The sequence below is a fragment of the Somniosus microcephalus genome, chromosome 4, assembly GCF_052327205.1.
Source record: "Somniosus microcephalus isolate GS21.2 chromosome 4, FLI_Smic_1.0, whole genome shotgun sequence".
In the NCBI taxonomy this organism is placed as follows: Eukaryota; Metazoa; Chordata; class Chondrichthyes; order Squaliformes; family Somniosidae; genus Somniosus; species Somniosus microcephalus.
The window spans coordinates 58,180,475-58,208,393 of NC_140990.1; the positions used below are offsets into that span (position 1 = coordinate 58,180,475).

Below are 27,919 nucleotides of genomic sequence, written 5' to 3' on the forward strand. Positions count from 1 at the left end.
GAGCACAAATTGGCTGCCGTGTTTCCCACATTACAACAGTGACTCCCCTTCAAAAGTACTTCATTGGCTGTAAAGAGCTTTGAGATGTGGTTAGCACTGTTGCCTCACAGCGCCAGGGACCCGGGTTCGAATCCAGCCTCGGGCGACTGTCTGTGTGGAGTTTGCACATTCTCCCCGTGTTTGCGTGGGTTTACTCCGGGTGCTCCGGTTTCCTCCCACAGTCCAAAGATGTGCGGGTTAGGTTGATTGGCTATGATAAATTGACCCTTAGTGTTGGGGGGATTAAATACGTGGGGTTACGGGGATAGGGTGGGATATGTGTTGGTGCAGGCTCGATGGGCCGAAATGGCCTCTATCTGCACTGTGTGGTTTCTGTGAATATTCTGTGAATGTCTAGTGGTCGTGAAAGGCGCTATATAAATGCAAGTCTTTCTTTCATATATCCTTTTTCAATTTCCCCACACTCTCTGTATTCTCCTGGTTTTTGACTGTATTCTGTACCTGTACCTGACATTTGTCGTAAACCTCCTTTTTCCTGTTTTATTCTAACCTCGATATCCTTTGTCATCCAGGGAGCTCGAGCTTTGGACGCCCCATCTTTCCTCCTTATGGGAATATGCTTGGTTTGTACCCAGTGTCAAATTTTGTTTTATAACGTTCCCGTGAAGCGCATTGGGACATTTTACGACATTAAAGACGTTATATAAATACAAATCGTTGTTATTGTCTGAAACGAACAAATTCCACAGAGGAAAAATAACAGTATTTTTACTCCCAAATATTAGATATTTTGTTCCACGGGGTTTATCTGCTTTTATTGATGAATTTAAAAAGTCTGTATTAAAACCTGAGCCAGTGTGTTGTGAGACAAAGAGCCTTGTGTCCAATAAGGGGAATAAAGGCCCACAGCCTCCCCTGGCCCCGGGCCCTGAACAAGGGACTGGAGAAATAACAACAGAAAATGCTGGAAAAACTCAGCAGGTCAGGCAACATCCGTGGAGAGAAATTTGAGTTGACGTTTCGGGTCGAACGTCGCTGCCCTGCGGATCAGACAATCCGCCGGCGCTAGTCCCACCCCTCGGGCTCCCCGATTGGTTGGAGGACCCGCCGCCGGCTCGTTCCTAGAGCCCCGCACCGCTCGCTCCCTATTGGTCAGAAGCTCCCGTCAATCAGGCCGCGGGCCCGGGTCACGTGCCCCGAGGAGATCACGTGTACCTTCCGACTGACTGGGCTCGGTCCGGGGCCTCGCGGACTCTCAGGTTTTTCTATTTCTCTTCATTTTCTCCCGATCCACCCCTCCCCGCGCGATTCTCCACCCAATCGGAGCGGAGAAAACTCACTTTGCGTCACCGATCGCGACTCTGGAACCGACACCAAGCCCTTTCCCCGGAATGCCCCGCGCTGACTCCGTCCGACAGGATCCGAGTGCGCATGCTCAGCTCACCATCTGTTGTTCTGGTTTAAAGGTCAAGCCCGCCCCTCACACACTACGATTGTTTGGAGGACCCGTCGCCCGCTGGGTCCTCCAGACCCGCCCCGGTCTTCCGATTGGTCCGGAGTTCCCGTCAATCACCCGCGCCCTGTGAACTGAGCATGCGCGGACCTTGGCAGCAGCCGCTGACACATCAGGTAAGAGAGCTCAGGGAGCGGGTTCATGAACCCCGGGGGGTCGCGGGCCGCTCACACCCCGAGCGGGTTCATGAACCCCGGGGGGACGCGGGCCGCTCACACCCCGAGCTCAGGGAGCGGGTTCATGAACCCCGGGGGGACGCGGGCCGCTCACACCCCGAGCTCAGGGAGCGGGTTCATGAACCCCGGGGGGACACGGGCTGCTCACACCCCGAGTGCGGCCCCAGGCCCCATCATTAAAACACTCAACATGATCCGCTCGCCGCTTCCCGGTTTCTCCCGATTCGCTCAGCAAAGGGGCCCCGCGCCAAACTCCGGGAGAGGCAGGAAGTCAGGGAGCGTCTGTAAATGGAGGAGAAATGGTGACTGGTCAGGGAGCGTCTGTAAATGATGGGGAAATGGTGACAGGTCTGGGAGCGTCTGGAAATGGAGACTTGTCAGGAAGTGTCTGTAAATGATGGAGAAGTTACTATTTATAATTAACAAATATATATGACTGATTTTAATTAGACTCTTTTCCATGTCCCAGCTCCTGTAAATACTGGCTGTAAAGGGGCCATCTCTCAGGAGGCTCCACACCGCTGCCTGCTTGTGTGAAAGTGATCTTGCATCAGATTAATGTGCTTCAACTGTGTGTGTGTTTCACAACATGCCTGAAGCTGTCTACGAAATGTGGGGAATCAGTGAGTGTAGAACTGAACCCAGCCAGAATCAGCAATTTCAGGGGAGGAGAGGGAGGGGATCCAGTGAGTGTACAACTGTACCCAGCCAGAGTCTGTACCTTCAGGGGAGGAGAGGTAGGGGATCCAGTGAGTGTCGAACTGAACCCAGCCAGAGTCAGCACCTTCAGGAGAGGGAGGGGAACCAGTGAGTGATCTAGCACTACCCTGACTATCCACTGCACACTCACTTACTTCATTCCACAGTGACCTAGCCCTACCCTGACTCTCCACTGCACACTCGCCTCCTTCAGCCCTCAGTGACCTAGCCCGACCCTGACTCTCCACTGCACACTCGCCTCCTTCATCCCTCAGTGACCTAGCCCGACCCTGACTCTCCACTGCACGCTCGCCTCCTTCATCCCTCAGTGACCTAGCCCTTCCCTGACTCTCCACTGCACACTCGCCTCCTTCATGCCTCAGTGACCTAGCCCTACCCTGACACGGCACTGCACACTCGCCTCCTTCATCCCTCAGTGACCTAGCCCGACCCTGACTCTCCACTGCACACTCGCCTCCTTCATCCCTCAGTGACCTAGCCCGACCCTGACTCTCCACTGCACACTCGCCTCCGTCATCCCTCAGTGACCTAGCCCGACCCTGACTCTCCACTGCACACTCGCCTCCTTCATCCCTCAGTGACCTAGCCCGACCCTGACTCTCCACTGCACACTCGCCTGCTTCATCCCTCACTGACCTAGCCCGACCCTGACTCTCCACTGCACACTCGCCTGCTTCATCCCTCACTGACCTAGCCCGACCCTGACTCCACTGCACACTCGCCTCCTTCATCCCTCAGTGACCTAGCCCTACCCTGACTCTCCACTGCACACTCGCCTCCTTCATCCCTCAGTGACCTAGCCCGACCCTGACTCTCCACTGCACACTCGCCTCCTTCATCCCTCAGTGACCTAGCCCGACCCTGACTCTCCACTGCACACTCGCCTCCTTCATCCCTCAGTGACCTAGCCCGACCCTGACTCTCCACTACACACTCGCCTCCTTCATCCCTCAGTGACCTAGCCCGACCCTGACTCTCCACTACACACTCGCCTCCTTCATCCCTCAGTGACCTAGCCCGACCCTGACTCTCCACTACACACTCGCCTCCTTCATCCCTCACTGACCTAGCCCGACCCTGACTCTCCACTGCACACTCGCCTCCTTCATCCCACAGTGATCTTGCCCGAACCTCACTCTCCACTGCACACTCGCCTCCTTCACCCCTCAGTGACCTAGCCCGACCCTGACTCTCCACTGCACACTCGCCTCCTTCATCCCTCAGTGACCTAGCCCGGCCCTGACTCTCCACTGCACACTCGCCTCCTTCACCCCTCAGTGATCTAGCCCGACCCTGACTCTCCACTGCACACTCGCCTCCTTCATCCCTCAGTGACCGAGCCCTGCCCTGACTCTCCACTGCACACTCGCCTCCTTCATCCCTCAGTGACCTAGCCCGACCCTGACTCTCCACTGCACACTCGCCTCCTTCATCCCTCAGTGACCTAGCCCGACCCTGACTCTCCACTGCACACTCGCCTCCTTCATCCCTCAGTGACCTAGCCCGACCCTGACTCTCCACTGCACAATCGCCTCCTTCATCCCTCAGTGACCTAGCCCGACCCTGACTCTCCACTGCACACTCGCCTCCTTCATCCCTCAGTGACCTAGCCCGACCCTGACTCTCCACTGCACACTCGCCTGCTTCATCCCTCACTGACCTAGCCCGACCCTGACTCCACTGCACACTCGCCTCCTTCATCCCTCAGTGACCTAGCCCGACCCTGACTCTCCACTGCACACTCGCCTCCTTCATCCCTCAGTGACCTAGCCCTACCCTGACTCTCCACTGCACACTCGCCTCCTTCATCCCTCAGTGACCTAGCCCTACCCTGACTCTCCACTAGACACTCGCCTCCTTCATCCCTCAGTGACCTAGCCCGACCCTGACTCTCCACTGCACACTCGCCTCCTTCATCCCTCAGTGACCTAGCCTGACGCTGACTCTCCACTGCACACTCGCCTCCTTCATCCCTCAGTGACCTAGCCTGACCCTGACTCTCCACTGCACACTCGCCTCCTTCATCCCTCAGTGACCTAGCCCGACCCTGACTCTCCACTGCACACTCGCCTCCTTCATCCCTCAGTGACCTAGCCCGACCCTGACTCTCCACTACACACTCGCCTCCTTCATCCCTCAGTGACCTAGCCCGACCCTGACTCTCCACTACACACTCGCCTCCTTCATCCCTCACTGACCTAGCCCGACCCTGACTCTCCACTGCACACTCACCTCCTTCATCCCTCAGTGACCGAGCTCCACCCTGACTCTCCACTGCACACTCGCCTCCTTCATCCCTCAGTGACCGAGCCCGACTCTGACTCTCCACTGCACACTCACCTCCTTCATCCCTCAGTGACCGAGCTCCACCCTGACTCTCCACTGCACACTCGCCTCCTTCATCCCTCAGTGACCTAGCCCGACCCTGACTCTCCACTGCACACTCGCCTCCTTCATCCCTCAGTGACCTAGCCTGACCCTGACTCTCCACTGCACACTCGCCTCCTTCACCCCTCAGTGATCTAGCCCGACCCTGACTCTCCACTGCACACTCGCCTGCTTCATCCCTCACTGACCTAGCCCGACCCTGACTCTCCACTGCACACTCGCCTCCTTCATCCCTCAGTGACCTAGCCTGACCCTGACTCTCCACTGCACACTCGCCTCCTTCATCCTTCAGTGACCTAGCCCGACCCTGACTCTCCACTGCACACTCACCTCCTTCATCCCTCAGTGACCTAGCCCGACCCTGACTCTCCACTACACACTCGCCTCCTTCATCCCTCAGTGACCTAGCCCGACCCTGACTCTCCACTGCACACTCGCCTCCTTCATCCCTCAGTGACCTAGCCTGACCCTGACTCTCCACTGCACACTCGCCTCCTTCATCCCTCAGTGACCTAGCCCGACCCTGACTCTCCACTGCACACTCGCCTCCTTCACCCCTCAGTGACCTAGCCTGACCCTGACTCTCCACTGCACACTCGCCTCCTTCACCCCTCAGTGATCTAGCCCGACCCTGACTCTCCACTGCACACTCGCCTCCTTCATCCCTCAGTGACCTAGCCCTACCCTGACTCTCCACTGCACACTCGCCTCCTTCATCCCTGTGACCTAGCCCGACCCTGACTCTCCACTACACACTCGCCTCCTTCATCCTTCAGTGACCTAGCCCTACCGTGACACACAGAGCACGTGTACAGTTTCTCCCCGCTGTGAATGGTGTGATGTTTTTTCAGGCTGTGTAACTGGTTAAAGCTCTTTCCACAGTCAGTGCACTGGAACACTCTCACTCGGGTGTCTGTGTCTCGGTGCTTTTCCAGTCACACTGATGTTTGAAATCTTTTCCCACAGACAGAACAGGCAAACATTCCTCCTTCCACATTCAAAGGCCGATGATATTCAGGTCCTGGTGAATCGAGTGACTCTGTCAGATCTTGTTGTGATGTTTGGTTTGAGTTTCCCGTCTGTAAATCCTCCCCTTCTAACACCCTGTAAAAGGAGTTTACAAAAGTCATCACTAAGTACAGGATTGAAATTCAGAACAGACAATTCTAGTTTCTATGGAACATTCTTTCCTCCCTTGCTCCCCCCAAAGCTGTAAATCCCCGTCCCACACACACTCCCTCCTCCCTGTGCTGAAATCCAAACCCATCGCACCATCTCCAACATTTCTTTCCTCCACTCCCAGTTTTCCCCCCCTCCCTCTACTCTGGTTGGGTTCAGTTCTACACCTGCTGTGTGCAGAGTGAGAATAAAATCAATGAGTCAATGATTGTCTCTCCTGGTCACTGGGACCCTGAAGCCCCGCCCACTCTCTGTTCCTGGCCAAGATGGCTGCGCATGCGCCGTGATCCCGCCCTGTCCAAGATGGCAGCCAGTGACCCCGCTGACCCAGGCCTGTCACCGCGGGGCAAACACTGGGCCTGTGGGCTCTTATTCGGGGCCTGAGGCCTACACCAGGTGTTTATTTAGCTTCCCAGCCCACCCGCGGCTCCAATTCCTCCCCGAGCCCACAATCTCCTACCGCCTCCTGAGAGCGTCTCTTCCGCCGCAGACCATCGCCGACACTGGCACTGCGCATGCTCAGTGCACCGCCCGGTCCTGCGCCTGCGCACTGGGCTCCTGTTGTCATTGATGGGGCACATTCTGCCGCGCGGGGTATTCTGGGAAACCACCCCGCCATTGTAAGCTGTAATTAGTGAGCAGAATGTTTTTTAAATCATTCCATCGAGATTGGGGCCGGAGAGGCAATGAACAAAATCAATGAATAAATTATACAGAAACCCACATGCCCGGGCCCTCCGCCATCGTGTGAAGTACGCTGGCCGCCACTTTTCAGTTATTAACTCGTACCTCAGGCCCCGCCCAGTCTGGTTTAATTGCTAAATATTTACTAACTCTGTTTTCTAACTTCAGTGCAGACCTGTTATTTAGAGGGAAACTTTTGAGGCACCATTTTTGTTTCCTACATAAGCTGTTAATGGCTTTAATAAGCTGGCAGCAATTTTTTTCAAGGTGGAAAGAGGTGAAAAACACCATCAGCGACCCACCAAAACACACGGGATAGAGAAATCCACTTCATCAGCGCATCTGCCACAATATCTATCCCCTCCAACATTGATGCACTGTGTCTGCAGTATGTACAGTCCACAAGATAACCAAGGTTAGGCTGTGTGGGGTCAACGGTCAGGTATCAGAATGGATGGAAAGATGGCCACAAAACAGAATTTAGAGGGTAGGATTTAAGGGTGTGGATTAATGCTCGTGCCAATGGGGCCTTCCCCCCAGGGATGGATTAATGCTCGGGACTACAGGATCCTTACCCAGGAAGTGGTTTAATGATCGGGCCTAGGGAGCCCTTCCCCGGGGGCAGTGGATTAATGCTCGGACCTAGGGAGCCTTTCCCCGGGGATGGATTAATGCTCGGGACTACAGGATCCTTACCCAGGAAGTGGATTAATGTTCGGACCTCCGAGACACTTATCCAGGGGTGGGTTAATGCTCGGGCCTAGGGAACCCTTACCCAGGAAGTGGATTAATGCTCAGGCCTAGGGAACCCTTACCCAGGAAGTGGATTAATGCTCAGGCCTAGGGAACCCTTACCCAGGAAGTGGATTAATGCTCAGGCCGAGGGAGCCCTTTCCCCGGGGGGGTGGATTAATGCTCAGGCCTATAAGGCCCCCGCCACTCTCTCATTCCCGAGCGACCACCTCCATCCCTTTCCTGCCGACTGTCTGAGGCTGGACCAGACTGTTCACAACCTCGACATCCCATTTGACCCTGAGCTGAGCTTCCGACCACATATTCTCTCTGTTACCAACACCTCCTCCTTCCAGCTCCGTAACATTACCTAACTCCGCCTCTGCCTCCGCCCATCTGCTGCTAAAACCCTCATCCCTGCCTTTTTTGCCTCCAGACTCGACTATACCAATGCTCTCCTAGTCAGCTTCCCATCTATCGCCCTCCGTAAGCTTCAGCTCCTTCAGAACTCTGCTGCCCCTCTCCTGACTCACACCAAGTCTCGTTCACCCATCACCCCTGTGCTCACCGACCTACACTGGCTCCCTATCCAGCAACACCTCAAATTTAAAACATTCATCCTTGTTTTCAATTCCCTCCATGGCCTTGCTCCTCCCCATCTCTGAAACCTCCTCCAGCCCTACAACCCTCCAAAATATCTGCGCTCCTCTAATTCTGGCCTCTTGTGCATCCCCGATTTTTATTGCTTCACTATTGGCGGCCGTGCCTTCAGCTGCCGAGGCCCACAGGTCTGAGATTCAGAAAACCTACCTGCCTCTCTCCTTTAAGATGATCCTTAAAAACGATCTCTTTGACCAAGAGTTTTGCCTGTCCTAATATCTCCTTACGTGGTTTGGTGTCACATTTTGTCTGATAACATTCTTGTGAAGAGCCTGGGAACATTTTACTGCAGTAAAGGCGCTATATAAATGCGAGTTGTTGTTGTTGACTCAGGAGCAGGTAGAGAAGGATCATCCACTCGACACTTCTGACTGAAGATTGTTACAAATGATTCAGCCTTGTCCTTTGCACTTATATGATGGCCTCCGCCATCATTGAGGATGGGGGTGTTCATGGAGCCTCCTCCTCCTGTTAGTTGCTTAATTGTCCACTACCATTCGTGACTAGATGTGGCAGGACTGCAGAGCTTTGATCTGATGCTTTGATTGTGGGATTGCTTGGCTCTGTCTATGGCATGCTGCTTCCTCTGTTTAGCATGCATGTAGTCCTGTGTTTTAGCTTCACCAAGTTGGCTTCTCATTTCAGGTACACCTGGTGCTGTTCCCAGCATGCACTTCTGCACTCCTCTTTGAATCAGGGTTAGTCCTCTGGTTTGATGATGATAGAGGAGTGAGGGGTATGCTGGGCCATGAGGTTATAAGAACGTAAGAATTAGGAGCAGGAGTAGGCCATACGGCCCCTCGAGCCTGCTCCCCCATTTAATAAGATCATGGCTGATCATCGACCTCAACTCCACTTTCTCGCCCGAACCCCATATCCCCTGATTCCCCTAGAGTCCAAAAATCTATCTCTCTCAGCCTTGAATATACTCAAAGACTCAGCATTCACAGCCCTCTGGTATCGAGAATTACAAAGATTCACAACCCTCTGAGTGAAGAAATTCCTCCTCATCTCAGTCTTAAATTGCCAATCCCTTATCCTGAGACTCTGACCCCTAGTTCTAGACTCTCCAGCCAGGGGAAACAACGTCTCAGCATCTACCCTGTCAATCCCCTCAGAATCTTGTATATTTCAATGAGATCACCTCTCATTCTTCGAAACTCCAGCGAGTATAGGCCCAATCTACTCAATCTCTCCTCATATGACAACCCTCTCATCCCAGGAATCAATCTAGTGAACCATCGTTGCACCACCTCCAAGGCAAGTATATCCTTCCTAGATAAGGAGACCAAAACTGTGCACAGTACTCCAGGTGTAGCCTCACCAGAGCCCTGTACAATTGTAATAAAACTTCCTTACTCTTGTACGCCAACTCCCTTGCAATAATGGCCAACATGCCATTTGCCTTCCTAATTGTTTGCTGTACCTGCATGCTAACTTTTATAGAATCAGAGAATGGTTACAGCACAGAAGGAGGCCATTCAGCCCATCGAGCCTGTGCTGGCTCTCTGCAAGAACACCTCAGCTAGTCCTACTCCCCCGCCCTTTCCCCGTAGCCCTGCATTTTTTTCCCTTTCAGGTACTTATCCAATTCCCGATTGAAAGCCGTGATTGACTCTGCCTCCACCACCCTTTCATGCAGTGCATTCCAGATCCTAACCACTCAGAGTAATAACAGCACAGAAGGAGGCCATTCGGCCCATCGAATCCGTGCCGGCTCTCTGTAGAGCAATCCAGTCAGTCCCATTCCCCTGCTCTATCCCCGTAGCCCTGCAAGTTTATTTCCCTCAAGTGCCTATCCAGTCTCCCCTTGAAAACATTGAGTGTCTCCACTTCCACCACTTCCGTTGCTGCGTAAAAAAGTTTTCCCTCACGTCGCCTTTGGTTCTTTTGCCAATCACCTTAAATCTGTATCCTTTGGTTCTCGACCCTTCTGCCAGTGGGAACAGTTTCTCTCTATCTACTCTGTCCAGACCCCTCATGACTTTGTGTTTCCTGCACGAGGACAACTAAATCTCTCTGAACACCAACATTTAATAGTTCCTCACCATTTAAAAAATATTCTGTTTCTCTATTCTTCCTACCAAAGTGAATAACCTCACATTTCCTCACATTATACTCCATCAGCCACCTTATTGTCACCTAAACAAGGGCCCTTGAGTATATCATTTAATTGTAGTGTAATTGGTGGGATTGATTTGATTTAATTTAATTTGAATTAATTAAAGGGTAAGTCATGGCAGTACAGCTCGGTGCATGGTTTGCTCCTCCTGCACTATGTGGGAAAGCAGGGACACTTCCTGTATCCCTGACGACCATGTGTGCGGGAAGTGTATCCAGCTGCAGCTACTGGCAGACCGCATTGCGGCGCTGGAGCTGCGAATGGATACATACTGGAGTATTCGCGATGCTGAGGACGTCGTGGATAGCATGTTTAATGAGTTGGTCACACCGCAGATAAAGGCTGCACAGGCAAGAAGGGAATGGGTGACCGCCAGGCAGAGTAGTTGGTGCAGGCAGGTAGTGCAGGGGTCCCCTGTGGCCATCCCCCTCTCAAACAGATATACCGCTTTGGATATTGTTGAGGGAGATGGCTTATCGAGGGAAGACAGCAGCAGCCAACTTCCTGGCACCGTGGGTGGTTCTGCTGCACAAGATGGGAGGAAAAAGAGTGGGAGAGCTATAGTAATAGGGGATTCTATTGTAAGAGGAATAGATAGGTGTTTCTTCACAGAATTTCACAGAATCACCACAGTGCAGATAGAGGCCATTTCGGCCCATCGAGCCTGCACCAACACATATCCCACCCGATCCCCGTAACCCCTACACCAACACACATCCCACCCTAGTAACCCCACATATTTAATCCCCCTAACACTAAGGGTCAATTTATCATAGCCAATCAACCTAACCCGCACATCTTTGGACTGTGGGAGGAAACCGGAGCACCCGGAGGAAACCCACGCAAACACGGGGAGAATGTGCAAACTCCACACAGACAGTCACCCGAGGCCGGATTCGAACCCGGGTCCCTGGCGCTGTGAGGCAGCAGTGCTCCAGGATGGTGTGTTGCCGCCCTGGTGCAAGGGTCAAGGATGTCTGAGTGGCTGCAGAACATTTTGGAAGGGGAGGGTGAACAGCCAGTTGTCGTTGCGCATATAGGTACCAACGATATAGGTAAAAAGCGGGATGATGTCCTAAAAGCTGAATATAGGGAGTTAGGAGGTAAATTAAAAAATAGGACCTCAAAGATAGCAATCTCAGGATTGCTACCAGTGTCACGTGCTAGTCAGAGTAGAAATAGAAGGATATTTCAGATGAATACGTAGCTAGAGGAATGGTGCAAGGGGGAGGGATTCAAATTCCTGGGACATTGGAACCGGTTCTGGGGGAGGTGGGACCAGTACAAACTGGACGGTTTACACCTGGGCAGGACCAGGACCGATGTCCTTGGGGGAGTGTTTGCTAGTGCTGTTGGGGAGGCTTTAAACTAAAATGGCAGGGGGTTGGGAACCTGTGCAGGGAGACAGAGGAAAGGGAAACAAGGATAGAAGCAAAAGATAGGAAGGAGAAAAGCAAAAGTGGCAGTCAGAGAAATCAAGGGTTTAAATCAAACATGGCCACAGTAAATAATAATTCTAAAAGGTGTAAGAGTGTTTAAAATTACAAGCCTGAAGGCTTTGTGTCTTAATGCGAGGAGCATTCGTAATAAGGTGGATGAATTAGCTGCGCAAATAGATGTAAACGGATATGATATGATTGGGATTACAGAAACATGGCTCCAGGGTGACCAAGGCTGGGAACTCAACATCCAGGGGTATTCAATATTCAGGAAAGACAGGCAAAAAGGAAAAGGAGGTGGGGTAACATTGCTGGTTAAAGAGGAGATTAACACAATAGTAAGGAAGGATATTTGCTCTGATGATGTGGATCTGTATGGGTAGAGCTGAAAAATACGAAGGGGCAGAAAACGTTAGTGGGAGTTGTATACAGACCCCCAAACAGTAATGCGGAGGTTGGGGATGGCATTAAATGGGAAATTAGAGAAACGTGCAATAAGGGCTCAGCTGTTATCATGGGTGACTTTAATCTACATATAGATTGGGCTAACCAAATTAGTAACAATACTGTGGAGGAGGAATTCCTGGAGTGTATACAGGATGGTTTCCTGGACCAATATGTCATAGAACCAACTAGAGATCAGGCCATCTTAGACTGGGTATTATGTAATGAGAAAGGATTAATTAGCAATCTTGTGTGAGGCCCCTTGGGGCGTAGCGATCATAATATGATCAAATTCTTCATTAAGATGGAGAGTGAAGTATTTGACTCCGAGACTAGGGTCCTGAATTTAAATAAAGGAAACTACAATGGTATGAGGTGCAAGTGGGTAGGATGGATTGGGGAATATTACTTAAAGGGTTGACAGTGGATAGGCAATGGCAAACATTTAAAGATCGCATGGATGAACTACAGAATTTGTTCATCCCTGTTTGGCATAAAAATAAAACAAAAAAGGTGACTCAACTGTGGCTAACAAGGGAAATTAGGGATAGCATAAGATCCAAGGAGAGGACATTTAATTGGCCAGAAAAAGCAGCACACCTGAGCATCGGAAGCAGTTTAAGATTCAGCAAAGGAGGACAAAGGGATTAATTAAGAGGGGGAAAATAGAGTATGAGAGTAAGCTTTCAGGGAACATAAAAACTGACTGTAAAAGCTTCTATAGATATGTGAAGAGAAAAATATTGGTGAAGTCAAGCGTAGGTCCCTTGCAGTCAGAATCAGGGGAATTTATAATGGGGAACAAAGCAATGGCGGACCAATTAAATCCATACTTTGGTTCTGTCTTCACAAAGCAGGACACAAATAACCTCCCAGAGATGTCGGGGAACATAGGGTCTAATGAGAGGGAGGAACTGAATGAAATCAGTATTTGTAGGGAAATTGATGGGATTGAAGACCGATAAATCCCCAGGGCCTGATAATCTACATCCTAGGGTAATTAAAGAAGTGGCCCTAGAAATAGTAGATGTATTGCTGGTCATCTTCCAAAATTCGATAGACTCTGGAACAGTTCCCATGGATTGGAGGGTAGGTAATGTTACCCCACTATTCAAAAAAGGTGGTAGAGAGAAAATGGGGAATTATAGACCAGTAAGCCTGACATCGGTGGTGGGGAAAAAGCTAGAGTCCATTATAAAAGAGCACTTGGAAAACAGTGACAGGATCGGACAAAGTCAACATGGATTTACAAAAGGTAAATCGTGCTCGACTAATCTACTGGAATTTTTTGAGGTTGTAACTGGTAGAATAGATAAGGTAGAACCAGTGAATGTGGTGTATTTGGACTTTCAGAAGGCTTTCAATAAGGTCCCGCATAAGAGATTAGTGTGTAAAGTTAAAGCACAAGGGATTGGGGGCAAGGTACTGACTTGGATAGAGAACTGGTTGGCAGACAGGAAGCAAAGAGTTGGAATAAACGGGTCTTTTCTGAGTGGCAAGCAATGACTAGTGGGGTACCGCAGGGCTCGGTGCTAGGACCCCAGCTATTCACAATATATATTAATGATCTAGACGAGGGAACTAGATGTAATATCTCCAAGTTTGCAGGCGACACAAAGCTGGGTGGGCATGTGTGCTGTGAGGAGGATGCCGAGAAACTTCAGCATGATTTGGACGCGTTGGGTGATTGGGCAGATACATGGCAGATGCAGTATAATGTGGATAAATGCGAGGTTATCCACTTTGGTGGCAAAAACAGAAAGGCAGATTATTATCTGAATGGCAATAGATTGGGAGAAGGGGAAGTGCAACGAGACCTGGGTGTCCTTGTGCACCAGTTGCTGAAGGTAAGCATGCAGGTGCAGCAGGCGGTTAAGAAGGCAAATGGTATGTTGGCCTTCATAGCGAGAGGATTCGAGTACAGGAACAAGGATGTCTTGCTGCAGTTGTACAAGACCTTGATGAGACCACACCTTGAGTATTATGTGCAGTTTTGGTTGCCTTATCTGAGGAAGGATGTTCTTGCCATGGAGGGAGTGCAGCGAAGATTCACCAGACTGATACCTGGGATGGCAGGAATGACGTATGAGAAGAGATTGGGTTGATTGGGCTTACACTCGCTGGAGTTTAGAAGAATGAGAGGGGATCTCATTGAAACTTATAAAATTCTAACAGGACTAGACAGACTAGATGCAGGAAGGATATTCCCGATGGTCGGGGAGTCCAGAACCAGGGGTCACAGTCTAAGGATAAGGGGTTGGCCATTTAGGACAGAGATGAGGAGGAATTTCTTCACCCAGAGAGTGGTGAACCTGTGGAATTCTCAACACAGAAGGCAGTACAGGCCAATTCATTAAATATATTCAAGAAGGAGTTGGATATATTTCTTAAGGCTAAAGGGATCAAGGGGTATGGAGAGAAGGCAGGGACAGGGTACTGAGTTTGGATGATCAGCCATGATCTCATTGAATTCTGGAGAAGGCTCGAGGGGCCGAATGGCCTACTTCTCCTATCTTCTATGTTTCTATCATAATCAACAGACAGCTGAGCAAATTAACATAAGTATATTGGTAAGTGCATTGATATTCCTTAGTGCATTTAGTCTCTTTAGTGGTTAAGCTTGACTTAGTAAGGATTTATTAGTGCAAGTAAGTGTACTCTTTTTCATGCACACTTAAACAAATAAACTGTAACTAATAAAACTTTAAAATGAAACTTAACAAATTAAATTAAAATGTGGTTGTCTGGGGTGATGATGCACTCCACTCCCCGTGATGCCCACCGGTCTCGGAAGGCCTCGAGTGTGCCGGCGGACACCGCGTGCTCCATCTCCAGGGTCACCCGGGCGTGAACGTGGCCGCGGTGCAAGTAAGTGTAAGTCAAAGGAAAACGATGTAAGTGATTAAATTCTAACTACTTTTAAAGATGCTCATAACTGATAAACAGCGAAGTAATTGATCACAGTTCAAGAAATAAACTGCAGATAACAAAAAATAAATTCATTCATTCATTAATAAAGACCAGGCAGTGTGTGGGAATTGTAGTATGTGGGAGTTTGTGAACGACGAGATTGTCCCAGACGGCCACATCTGCAGCAAATATCTCTGCCTCATGACATTCCAGCTCAGAGTCGGTGAGCTGGAGTCCGAGCTAGAGACACTCTGACATATAAGGGAGGAGCAGGAATTACTGGATAATTTACTCGAGTACAGTCACACACCAGAAGAAAGCACAGGTGCAGGAAGGGGAGAGTGTGACTGTCAGTCAGCCGGGTAAGGGGAATGTAGGAGAAGTAGTGAAGGAAGTCCAGCAGACACTGCTCCTGTCCAACAGGTACAAAGTACTCAATACCAGTGAGGATCAGGAGAAAGACTGGGAAGGACAGCTAGAATGCTGCCCAAGGCACCGTGGAACAGGAGGCTGTCCATGGGGTGGAGGAGCAGAGTGGAAACATTGTCGTATAGGGGATTCTATAATTAGAAGGATAGATAGTAGTCTTTACAGTCAGGATCGAGAGTCCTGAAGGGTGTGTTGCCTTTCTGGTGTCAGGGTAAGGGACATCTCAAAATGGCTGGAAAAGAATGTGGACACCAAATCCAGGGACCACTTACACTGAGACGATAAATGGAAATCAGAGAGCCTCAGTATGGAGAATGGTCATGGTGGTGAAACCTGCTTTAATGAGGGCAAAAGGTGGGTAATGGATGAAGATATGACGGTGGAATCAGATGGTGACAGATTATTTTCAGAAGCCTTTTTCAGGCAGGCTGATGATTGGATGTAACCAGCCCAACACCTGGATCCGCCTGTTCTTGTCCCCAAATCCCAAAGTCTAATGTCCCTGATGTCTTTTTCCGTGAGAAATGTAGAGATGTGAAAGAAGAGGAAAAAATCAGGCTCCAGCCAGAAAGAATGTTCCTTAAATGAACAATTCATGAGGCTGTTTTGTGACTCGTCTGTGTGAGGTTAAAAAAAATGAAATGAAAAAAGATGCTGTTAATAGTGGTTCGAACCCTAATCACTAAATCCTAAGCCTAACCTCCAATTGACTACCCCCAACCACTAACCCCAATCCTAACCAATAACCACTGGCCCCAAGCACTAACCCCAATCCTAACCAATAACCACTGGCCCCAAGCACTAACCCCAATCCTAACCAATAACCACTAACCCCAATCCTAACCAATAACCACTAGCCCCAACTACTAAACCCAATCCTAACCAATAACCACTAAACCCAACCCTAACCAATAACCACTAGCCCCAACCACTAACCCCAATCCTAACCAATAACCACTAGCCCCAACCACTAACCCCAATCCTAACCAATAACCACTAACCCCAACCACTAACCCCAATCCTAACCAATAACCACTAACCCCAACCACTAACCCCAATCCTAACCAATAACCACGAGCCCCAACCACTAGTCCCAATCCTAACCAATAACCACGAGCCACAACCACTAACCCCAAACCTAACCAATAACCACTAACCCCAACCACTAACACCTAACCCTACACCCTAACCCCAGCCCCTAACAAAGGATCATTGACAGGGATCAATGGAGGAGTTAAAGACCTGATAATGGAAGTATTTGAAACAATTAACTCGATTAAAGAAAGAGTGCAAGGTATGTTGGTAACAAGAAATTAAATCAACAACAAGACCATCAAGCTCAGATATTACTATTACAAAGATCAGAACATTTCAAAGGTTATCACATGCAGCACGTGTGGAGGAGTTTTACTGAATCAAATCCACAAAGGGTAATACAAATACAGATACAGATGATAACACATTTCAAAACTTATGCAAGATAGTTCTATAAAGCTATGGTTCAAAGGAATTGCAGCTGAGTGTACTCTTTTGTGCTAACAAATAAACTAACTTAACTTAAAACTGTTGGGATCGACAGAAATCAACAGGCTGAGACTTTCTTTAGGTAAAGGACAAAACGTGTCCTACTTTAATCACATCTCCACATGGACTGAACAACCTCAGCCCTGTGCAGGGTTACAAGCAGGGGCTGATGAGTCATCACGTAACCCGACACTATTAAAGGGCCCGACACTCTTAAAAGGGCCCTGCACCAATAACCCAACCCAGCATGTACATACCACAGCATTGCTATACAAAGTGAATTGTGCTAAGTACATGTAACAGCATTGGGTACACATTGTGTTATTGTCCCTTTGGGGCCTCCGCCACATACGTCCCCCCAGAATTCACAAGTACTGGCAATGTCAGTCGTCGGGGCCGGATCAATCGGTTGAAATGGCTCCTCGATGTCGGGGGGACCTCAGGCGCTTGGTGGTGAACGGAGGGCGTGGAAAGCGGAGGTTGGCCCCGTCTCGGGGGCTGTGCCAACTCAACGGGTTGGTCCAGATCCAGGTGGGCCGGCTTGAGGCGGTCGACGGAAATGCAGTCCAGCTTGCCGCCGACATCTACGACGAAGGTCTTGTCCCCTGGTTTCCAAGACGTGGAATGGCCCATTGTAGGGTGGCTGCAGAGGTCCCCGGTGGGCGTCGTGGCGGACAAAAACTTACTCCACCGCACGAAGGTCGAGTGGGACTGCGGGAGGCCGTGCTGCGACGTTGTCACCGGAGCGAAAACCTTGCCGTTGTCTAGAAGGTCGGACCGCTGATGGGCTGCGGACCAAGGTTCCGTTGTGTTGGGGACGAAATCCCCGGGAACCCGCAGCGGCTGTCTGTAGACGAGCTCGGCGGACGAGGATTGGAGGTCTTCCTTGGGAGCGGTCCTGAGTCCCAGCATGACCCACGGAAGTCTGTCGATCCAGCCATCGTCTCGGAGGCTGGCTCGGAGTGCGGCCTTCATGGAGCGATGGAACCGTTCGCACAACCTGTTAGCCTGAGGGTGGTATGCTGTGGTGCGGTGGAGTTTCAACCCGAGGCCTTGGGCGACGGCGTTCCAGAGCTCTGACGTGAACTGGGGCCCCCGGTCAGAGGAAATGTCAGATGGGGCGCTGAACCGGGCGACCCAAGTGCTAATGAACGCCCGAGCTACGTCGGCGGCCGTCATCGAAGACAGCGGGACGGCTTCCGGCCATCGGGTGGTTCTGTCGACCATTGTGAGGAGGTGGGTGAACCCGCGGGAGGGTGGCAGGGGCCCTACCAAGTCCACGTTAACGTGGTTGAACCGCCTCTCGGGTACTGCGAAAGGCGCCAACAGGGCCTTGGTATGGCGATGTACCTTGGAGCGTTGGCATACCACACAGGTGCTGGCCCAGTCGCGCACATCTTTCCTGAGCCCGTGCCAGACGAATTTGGCCGCCACCAGTTTCTGCGACGGCTTCCTGCCCGGGTGGGAAAGATTATGGATGGCGTCGAATACTTGCCGTCTCCACCCTTCGGGCACGACGGGACGTGGCTGCCCAATGGAGACATCGCACAGGAGTGTAGTGCCGGCAGCGTCGAATGCGACGTCTGCGAGTTGAAGGCCCGTGACCGCCGTTCTGTAGGCCTGGTCGGCCGCCATGCAGGTGTAGTCGACTCCGAGGTGTACGGCGCTGGCGACGGCTCGGGAGAGGCAGTCGGCAACGGGGTTGTCTTTCCCAGCCACATGCTGGATGTCCATCGTAAATTCCGAAATGAAGGCTAAGTGGCGTTGCTGACGGGCCGACCACGGCTCAGAGGCTTTGGCCATGGCAAAGGTCAACGGTTTGTGGTCCACGAACGCCGTGAACGGGCGGGCCTCCAACAGGAAACAGAAGTGTCGGACAGCGAGGTAGAGGCCGAGGAGCTCGCGATCAAATGTGCTGTACTTCCGCTCGTTAGGGCGGAGCTGCCGGCTGAAGAAGGCGAGCGGCTGCCAGGCGCCATTGACCCACTGTTCTTGGGTGGCACCGACCGCGTAATCCGAGGCGTCGGTGGTGAGCGCGATCGGTGCATCGGGCGCGCCAGCATGGTCACGTTGGCCAGGGCCCTCTTCGTGTCTGTGAAAGCGGCCATCTCCTCAGACCAGTTGACGGTGAGTTTGTCGGGCTTGCCTTTGAGGGCCTCATAAAGGGGCCGCATAAGCTGGGCTGCTCGGGGGACGAAACGATGGTAAAAGTTCACCATGCCCAAAAACTCCTGTAGGGCCTTAACAGTGAGGGGCCGCGGGAAGTCCATCATGGCCTCCACTTTCGATGGGAGTGGCACCGCCCCATCCTTCGTGATGCAGTGCCCGAGAAAGTCGATCAAGGACAGCCCGAACTGGCACTTGGCCGGGTTGACGATTAGGCCGTGTTGGCTGAGTCGTTCGAAAAGAGTCCGGAGGTGGGACACATGTTCCATCCTGGAGGCGCTGGCGATGAGGATGTCATCCAGGTATACGAACAGGAACGTCAGGTCCTGTAACGTGTCCATGAGGCGTTGAAAAGCCTGTGCGGCGTTTTTGAGGCCAAATGACATGCGGAGAAATTCGAATAGCCCAAACGGGGTGATCACCGCAGTTTTCGGAACGTCCTGCGGCCGGACAGGGACCTGGTGATAACCTCGGACGAGGTCCACTTTCGAGAATACCACTTTCCCAGCCAGGCAGGCGGAGAAATCCTGGATGTGTGGGATAGGATAGCGGTCGGGGGTCGTCGCATTGTTGAGGCGCCGGTAGTCTCCACACGAGCGCCACCCGCCGCCTGGTTTCGGGGCAATGAGGGGTGAAGCCCATGGACTGTTCGACCGGTGGATGATGCCGAGGCGCTCCACGGTGTCGAACTCGGCTTTGGCGATGGCGAGCTTCCCTGGGTCGAGGCGCCGAGCGTGGGCGTAGACGAGCGGACCGGTGGTCGAAATGTGGTGTTCTACCCCGTGTTTGGTGGTGGCGGACGAGAACGTGGGTCTCGTAAGGTCTGGGAACTGGGTGAGGAGACGGGAAAACTCGTCGGAGGCCGCGAGTGCGCTGGACAACAGCATCGTGTTGGACCTACTGAGGGAACACGGGAGTGAGCTGAAGGTTTCAGCGTTGATGAGACGTCGGTTCTTGACGTCCACCAAAAGGCCATTGGCGCAGAAGAAGTCAGCGCCGAGGAGGGGGGTGGATACTTTTGCTGTGACAAAGTCCCAGGTGAACCATTGCCCGCCCAAACAAAGCGCTACGTTCCGTGTCCCGAAGGTACGGATGGAACTGCCGTTGGTGGCTTCGAGGACGGGGTCGTGGTTCCCCCCTTGGATGTCTATGGATGACGCGGGCAGGATGCTCACCTGGGCGCCCATGTCGCAAATGAAACGACACCCGGAGTCGGAGTCTGTAACAAACAACAAGCTGCCTGAACGGCCGACAGCCATAGCAACCGACGAGTGGTCTTTAGTTTGCTTCGACGCGGGGAAACTGCATGGGGGCCGGCACGTGCATGGTAGAAGCAGAGGCCTGAGGGTTGCTGCCGTTGGGCTGTATCAGTGGGGGTAGGGCTCCGTGTGGCCGTGCAGTACTGTTGCCCGGCAGAAAAAAATTGGTCGGCCTTCTTGGCCAGGTCGCGGAAATCGGTAATAGAAGAGTTGGCTAGCGCCGACTGTACCTGACCTGGTAGCTGCTGGAGGAACAGTTCCTTGAAGAGGAAACACGGTGTGTGTGTGCCCAGGAGGGTCAGCATGTGGTCCATCAGCTCCGAGGGCTTGGAATCACCAAGCCCGGGCAGGGAGAGGAGCCGGCGGGCGTGTTCGGCTTCGGTGAGGCCGAAAGTCCGTAGAAGGTGCGCCTTAAGCGTGTCGTTTTCGAGCAGGTTCACGACTCTGGCCGCGGTGGAGCTGCCGAGAGCAGAGACGACAAAGTAGTACCTCGTGATGTCCGCAGCGATGTCCCGGATTGCAAATTGAGCCTCGGCCTGGGCAAACCGAGCGGCAGCCTGTTGTTCCCAAAACTCGGGTAGTTTGATGGAAACGGCGTTCGTCGCCATTTCAGAAGAGGCCTTTGGAATCGTCCAAAGGAGCAGCGGGGTCACCAATGTTGGGATCGACAGAAATCAACAGGCTGAGACTTTCTTTAGGTAAAGGACAAAACGTGTCCTGCTTTAATCACATCTCCACACGGACTGAACAACCTCAGCCCCGTGCAGGGTTACAAGCAGGGGCTGATGAGTCATCGCGTAACCCCACACTCTTCTAGGGCCCGACACTCTTAAAGGGCCCCTGCACCAATAACCCAACCCAGCATGTACATACCACAGCATTGCTATACAAAGTGAATTGTGTTAGGTACATATAACAGCACTGGGTACACATTGTGTTATTGTCCCTTTGTGGCCTCCACCACAAAACATTAAAGAAAACTTAATAAATTAAATTAACATTTAATTACTTGTGATGCACTCCAGTCCCTGTGGTGTGAAGATGAGTGTAAGTGAGACACTACAGTTCAGTCTATGACACCCACAAGTCATGTACTCAAACGGAGCAAGCTTGGGGTTTGATGTGATAGAAGGTGAACTAGATGAGAACGGAAATAATCCATAGTAAGTAAAGGCCCAAAAATTAAACAGTCAATAACATATCATTAATTATTCTTCTCTTATCATGGAGAAATCAAATATTTGACACACTGTGTGTTTGAAACAAAGCTGATTTATTCACTATTTACAGAATATTAATCTTCAGCACAGGTTATTAAGATCAGCAGAAACAAACCATAACTGCTGGAATGAACATGGTTCAGTCCTCGATGCAATCACAGTAAATCATGTTCTGGTCACTAATCTGGTCTTTCTGGGGGCTTTTACCCAGCATTTCCCGTGGTGGGCAATGTGCCGCCCCCAGACTGCAGGAGCCCAGTGCGCAGGCGCGGTAGGGGAGGGTATATTGAGCATACACAGTGCGATACTGGAGACGGACAGACGGAGAGGAACCGAAGCCGGGAACGCGATTCCGCAGCGGGTAAGAATCGAGGAGCGCAGAAGAATAATGGTCCGCTAGGCAGGTGAGGCGGCTTTCTAAACAACTGGGGTAGGCCGGAAGCCCTGAATATTAATCTGAAAATCCTGTGTTTGCAGCTGCGGGGATTTCTTCCGCTAACAGACCCAGGTTAATGGTCGCCATCATTGTAAAGGAGGGCGGAATGTTCTAGTGCGACGCCATTTTGATTCATTGTGTAACAGAGTGCATGCGTGGCCATCTTAGTACAGGAACATAGTGGGCGGGGCTTCAGTGTCTGCTTCCAACCAGGTCCCAGTGTCCGGGAGAGACAATCAATGTCTCAGTTATTGTATCCTCACTCTCCACACGGCATTTCTCACCATTTCTCCTGAAGGCGCTGGTAAGTGCCAAGCAGAGAGTTTACATGTCATAGAATTGTAAAAGAGCCCCAGAAGGTTGTGGGTTCAAAACCCACTCCAGAGACTTGAGCGCAAAAATCTGTACTGACTCGCCAGTGCAGTGCTGAGGGAGTGCTGCACTGTCAGAAGTACCGTTTTGTCAGATGCAACGTTAAACCGAGGCCCTGTCTGTTCTCTCAGGATGTAAAAGATCCCAGGACATTATTTCAAAGAAGAGCAGGGGAGTTATCCCCGGTGTCCTGGCCAATATTTACCCTTCAATCAACATCATTAAAAAAATCCAGATTATCTGGTCATTATCACATTGCTGTTTGCGGGAGCTTGCTGTGTGCACACTGGCTGTCGCCTGCCCTACGCTGAACAGTGACTACACTTCAAAGAGTACTTCATTGGCTATAAATCGCTTTGGGATATCCAAGGTTGTGAAAGGTGCCATAGAAATGCAAATCTTTCATTCATTCAGAGGTCTGCCCCCATGTACAGTCCCAGGGTTAGAATCCCCATGTACAGTCCCAGGGTTAGAATTCCCATGTACAGTCCCAGGGTTAGAATCCCACTGTACAGTCCCAGGGTTAGAATCCCCCTGTACAGTCCCAGGGTTAGAATCCCCATGTACAGTCCCAGGGTTAGAATCCCCATGTACAGTCCCAGGGTTAGAATCCCCATGTACAGTCCCAGGGTTAGAATCCCCATGTACAGTCCCAGGGTTAGAATCCCCATGTACAGTCCCAGGGTTAGAATCCCCATGTACAGTCCCAGGGTTACAATCCCCATGTACAGTGCCAGGGTTAAAATCCCCATGTACAGTCCCAGGGTTAGAATCCCCATGTACAGTCCCAGGGTTAGAATCCCCATGTACAGACCCAGGGTTAGAATCCCCATGTACAGTCGCAGGGTTAGAATCCCCATGTACAGTCCCAGTGCTAGAATCCCCATGTACAGTCCCAGGGTTTGAATCCCCATGTACAGTCCCAGGGTCGGAATCCCCATGGACAGTCCCACGGTTAGAATCCCCATCTATAGTCCCAGGGTTAGAATCCCCATGTGCAGTCCCAGGGTTAGAATCCCCATGTACAGTCCCAGGGTTAGAATCCCCATGTACAGTCCCGGGGTCAGAATCCCCATGTACAGTCCCGGGGTCAGAATCCCCATGTACCGTCCCGGGGTCAGAATCCCCATGTACAGTCCCAGGGCTAGAATCCCCATGTACAGTCCCAGGGCTAGAATCCCCATGTACAGTCCCAGGGTTAGAATCCCCATCTACAGTCCCAGGGTTAGAATCCCCATGTACAGTCCCAGGGTTAGAATCCCCATGTACAGTCCCAGGGTTAGAATCCCCATGTACAGTCCCAGGGTTAGAATCCCCATGTACAGTCCCAAGGGTTAGAATCCCCAGGTACAGTCCCAGGGTTAGAATCCCCATGTACAGTCCCAGGGTTAGAATCCCCATATACAGTCCCAGGGTTAGAATCCCCATGCACAGTGCCAGGGTTAGAATCCCCATGTACAGTCCCAGGGTTAGAATCCCCATGTACAGACCCAGGGTTAATATCCCCATGTACAGACCCAGGGTTAATATTCCCATGTACAGTCCCAGAGTTAGAATCCCCATGTACAGTGCCAGAATCCCCATGTACAGTCCCAGGGTTAGAATCCCCATGTACAGTCCCAGGGTTAGAATCCCCATGTACAGTCCCAGGGTTAGAATCCCCATGTACAGTCCCAGGGTTAGAATCCCCATGTACAGTCCCAGGGTTAGAATCCCCATGTACAATCCCAGGGTTAAAATCCCCATGTGCAGTCCCAGGGTTCTAATCCCCAAGTACAGTCCCAGGGTTAGAATCCCCATGTACAGTCCCAGGGTTAGAATCCCCATGTACAGTCCCAGGGTTAGAATCCCCATGAACATTCCCAGGGTCAGAATTCCCATGTTCAGTCCCAGGGTCAGAATCCCCATGTACAGTCCCAGGGTTAGAATCCCCATGTGCAGTCCCAGGGTTAGAATCCCCATGTACAGTCCCAGGGTTAGAATCCCCATGTACAGTCCCGGGGTTAGAATCCCCATATACAGTCCCGGGGTCAGAATCCCCATGCACAGTCTTGGGGTCAGAATCCCCATGTACAGTCCCGGGGTTAGAATCCCCATGTACAGTCCCGGGGTCAGAATCCCCATGTACAGTCCCAGGGTCAGAATCCCCATGTACAGTCCCAGGGTTTGAATCCCCATGTACATTCCCAGGGTTAGAATCCCCATCTACAGTCCCAGGGTTAGAATCCCCATGTACAGTCCCAGGGTTAGAATCCCCAGGTACAGGCCCAGGGTGAAAATCCCCAGGTACAGTCCCAGGAATAGAATCCCCATGTACATTCTCAGGGTTAGAATCCCCATGTACATTCCCAGGGTTAGAATCCCCATGTACAGTCCCAGCGTTAGAATCCCCATGTACAGTCCCAGGGTTAGAATCCCCATGTACAGTCCCAGGGTTAGAATCCCCAGGTACAGTCCCAGGGTTAGAATCCCCATTTACAGTCCCAGGGTTGGAATCCCCATTTACAGTCCCAGGGTTGGAATACCCTGGTACAGTCCCAGGGTTCGAATCTCCATTTACAGTCCCAGGTTTGGAATCCCCAGGTACAGTCCCAGGTTCGGAATCCCCGCGCACGGTCCCAGGGTCGGAATCCCCGCGTACGGTCCCAGGGTCGGAATCCCCGCGTACGGTCCCAGGGTCGGAATCCCCTGCGTACGGTCCCAGGGTCGGAATTCCCCGCGTACGGTCCCAGGGTCGGAATTCCCCGCGTACGGTCCCAGGGTCGGAATCCCCCACGTACGGTCCCAGGGTCGGAATCCCGGTGTACGGTCCCAGGGTCGGAATCCCCATGTACAGTCCAAGTGTTGGAACCCGGCATCCGCAAGTGCAATTTCAGCCTCAGTGTTACAAGTTTCATCGGTTACAGGCTAGAGAGCGGTATAATTCAGTCTGACACCGAGCTGTGTGATTGGTTCAGTCTGTATATCACGGCCCCTTTTCAATTTCAGTGGTCAGGTATATAAATTCCCGGTAACTAATCCCGGATATAAAAGTGGGGAGAGCTGTGTTTAAATCAAAGAGTCTCCTTGGAGATTCTCTGAGTGAAGGACCTGGTCAGCTTGAAAAACTCAAAGAGAAAAATCAGTTAAAAATGTCCAATTAGCATTTTTTGACCAATATCGACTCCCACAAGGATGGGGAATTCTAGAATAAGGAAGGAACCGGTCAGGATTTGAAAGTTCTTTACAAAGGATTCGAGGGACTCTTACATTTGGGATCTTTCTTTATTTCATCCATTCGAGGAGTTAGATAACAGGCTTCCTCCTGTGAATGTCGAGCTGGATTAGTGGGCTGTGATGGGTTTACTTGTTCATCTTTTGTTAAATACATTTGGTGAGTGAATTTCAATTTAAAACCAGGTTTGCAGGCGTGATGCTCTATTCACACATTAAAAGTGAGAGAGATGCTGTGGGACACACGCTAAGTGCAGTAGCTGAAAATGATTAACAGCCTGGGTTTTGTGTTCAGTGATCACCATGTACAGTCCCAGGGATAGAATCCCCATGTGTGAAAGAATGTTGTACACAAACTAGAATTGTCTGTTCTGTATTTCTATCCTGTACTTACAGTGATGACTTTTGTAAACTCCTTTTACAGGGTATTAGAAGGGGAGGATTTACAGACGGGAAACTCAAACCAAACATCACATCAAGATCTGAGAGTCACTCAATTCATCTGGACCTGAATATCATTGACCTTTGAATGTGGAAGGAGAAATGTTTGTCTGTTCTGTCCATGGGAAAAGATTTCAAACATCAGTGTGACTGGAAAAGCACCGAGACACACACACCCGAGTGAGAGTGTTCCAGAGCACTGACTGTGGAAAGAGCTTTAACCAGTTACACAGCCTGAAAAAACATCGCACCATTCACAGCAGGGAGAAACCGTACACGTGTTCTGTGTGTGGACGAGGCTTCAACTGATCGTCCAACCTGGAGAGACACAAGGACACCCGAACCATGGAGAAACTATGGAAATGTGGGGACTGTGGGAAGGGATTTAATTACCCGTCCCAGCTGGAAACTCATCGACGCAGTCACACTGGGGAGAGGCTGTTCACCTGCTCAGAGTGTGGGAAGGGATTCACTCAGTCATCCAACTTTCTGACACACCAGCGAGTTCACACTGACGAGAGACCTTTTAAATGCTCCGACTGTGCGAACTGCTTTAAAAGCTCTGAGGAACCGGGCAGCACGGTGGCATAGTGGTTAGCACTGTTGCCTCACAGCGCCAGGGACCCGGGTTCGAATCCGGCCTCGGGTGACTGTGTGGAGTTTGCACATTCTCCCCGTGTTTGCGTGGGTTTCCTCCGGGTGCTCCGGTTTCCTCCCACAGTCCAAAGATGTGCGGGTTAGGTTGATTGGCTATGATAAATTGACCCTTAATGTTAGGGGGATTAAATACGTGGGGTTACAGGGATAGGGTGGGATATGTGTTGGTGTAGGGGTTACGGGAATCGGGTGGTATATGTGTTGGTGCAGGCTCGATGGGCCGAAATGGCCTCTATCTGCACTGTGGGGTTTCTGTGATTTCTGTGAGGAACTAATTCAACACCAGCGAGTTCACACTGACGAGAAACCATTCAGCATTCAGTTGCTCTCACTGTGGGAAGAGGTTCAGGCATTCATGCAACCTCATTGTACACCAGTGCACTCACACTGGGGAGAGGCCGTTTACCTGCTCCGTGTGTGGGAAGGGATTCACTCAGTCATCCCACCTGCTGACACACCAGCGAGTTCACACTGGGGAGAGGCCGTTTACCTGCTCCGTGTGTGGGGAGGGATTCACTCATTCATCCAACCTGCTGAGACACCAGCGAGTTCACACTGGGGAGAGGCCATTCAGTTGCTCTCACTGTGGGAAGAGGTTCAGGCATTCATGCAACCTCATTGTACACCAGTGCACTCACACTGGGGAGAGGCCGTTTACCTGCTCCATGTGTGGGAAGGGATTCTCCCGTTCATCCCACCTGCTGAGACACCAGCGAGTTCACAAGTGACTGCAGAAGTTAGATTCTGATGTTATTGCTACTGTTAATCACATCCAGGACTGAAATCATCCTGACAGTTGAGGTTTATTTCTGCTGATGTTAAACTCCAGCCCAGTTATAGGGTTAATATTCTGGATATACAACTGATTGACTTGTTGGGGCTGCAGTGTCCCTTTAAGAACCGCTGTCTGTGATCTTTCCCCTTAATTTAGGACTTTCATAAGAAATTATTTGACAAAATTATGCATTTTATTTTAACCCTAAATTGATCTTTGGTATAAAATCTACAATTTATTGTTGAAAAGTTCCACTGATTAACATTTCCAATTAAAAACTGCTGATTAATCCTCACTGACAATTCTTACTGACTTGCACATTACACACAGTGGCACCTCCATTATCCACCAGAAAGAAGGGGAATGGGAATTGATGGAGAATCGAGAGTCCCCAAATGTTGCCCCTCCCATCTGGTACAGCAATCTCATCGGCATGGGAATGGAGACAAATCCTATCCAA

The 27,919-nt window shown here is 51.1% G+C and overlaps 1 protein-coding gene, 1 long non-coding RNA gene and 1 pseudogene across 2 annotated transcripts in view; 2 read left to right on the plus strand and 1 right to left on the minus strand.

Moving 5' to 3' along the window:
• LOC147118979 (uncharacterized) overlaps positions 1–1,440 on the minus strand; it is an 89,026-nt gene extending 87,586 nt beyond the window's left edge. Inside the window, exon 1 of the mRNA XM_085984725.1 lies at positions 1,341–1,440. The gene's annotated coding sequence lies outside the window, so the exon portion shown is untranslated. The remainder of the gene's footprint in view (positions 1–1,340) is intronic.
• The window catches only part of LOC147118980 (uncharacterized), a 37,010-nt pseudogene extending 9,256 nt beyond the window's left edge, over positions 1–27,754 (plus strand).
• On the plus strand, positions 1,437–27,754 carry LOC147118981 (uncharacterized). The gene is made up of 2 exons (XR_015077972.1): positions 1,437–1,629; positions 26,011–27,754. It is a non-coding gene; the product is annotated as an uncharacterized LOC147118981 (long non-coding RNA).
• Positions 27,755–27,919: the final 165 nt, after the last annotated feature.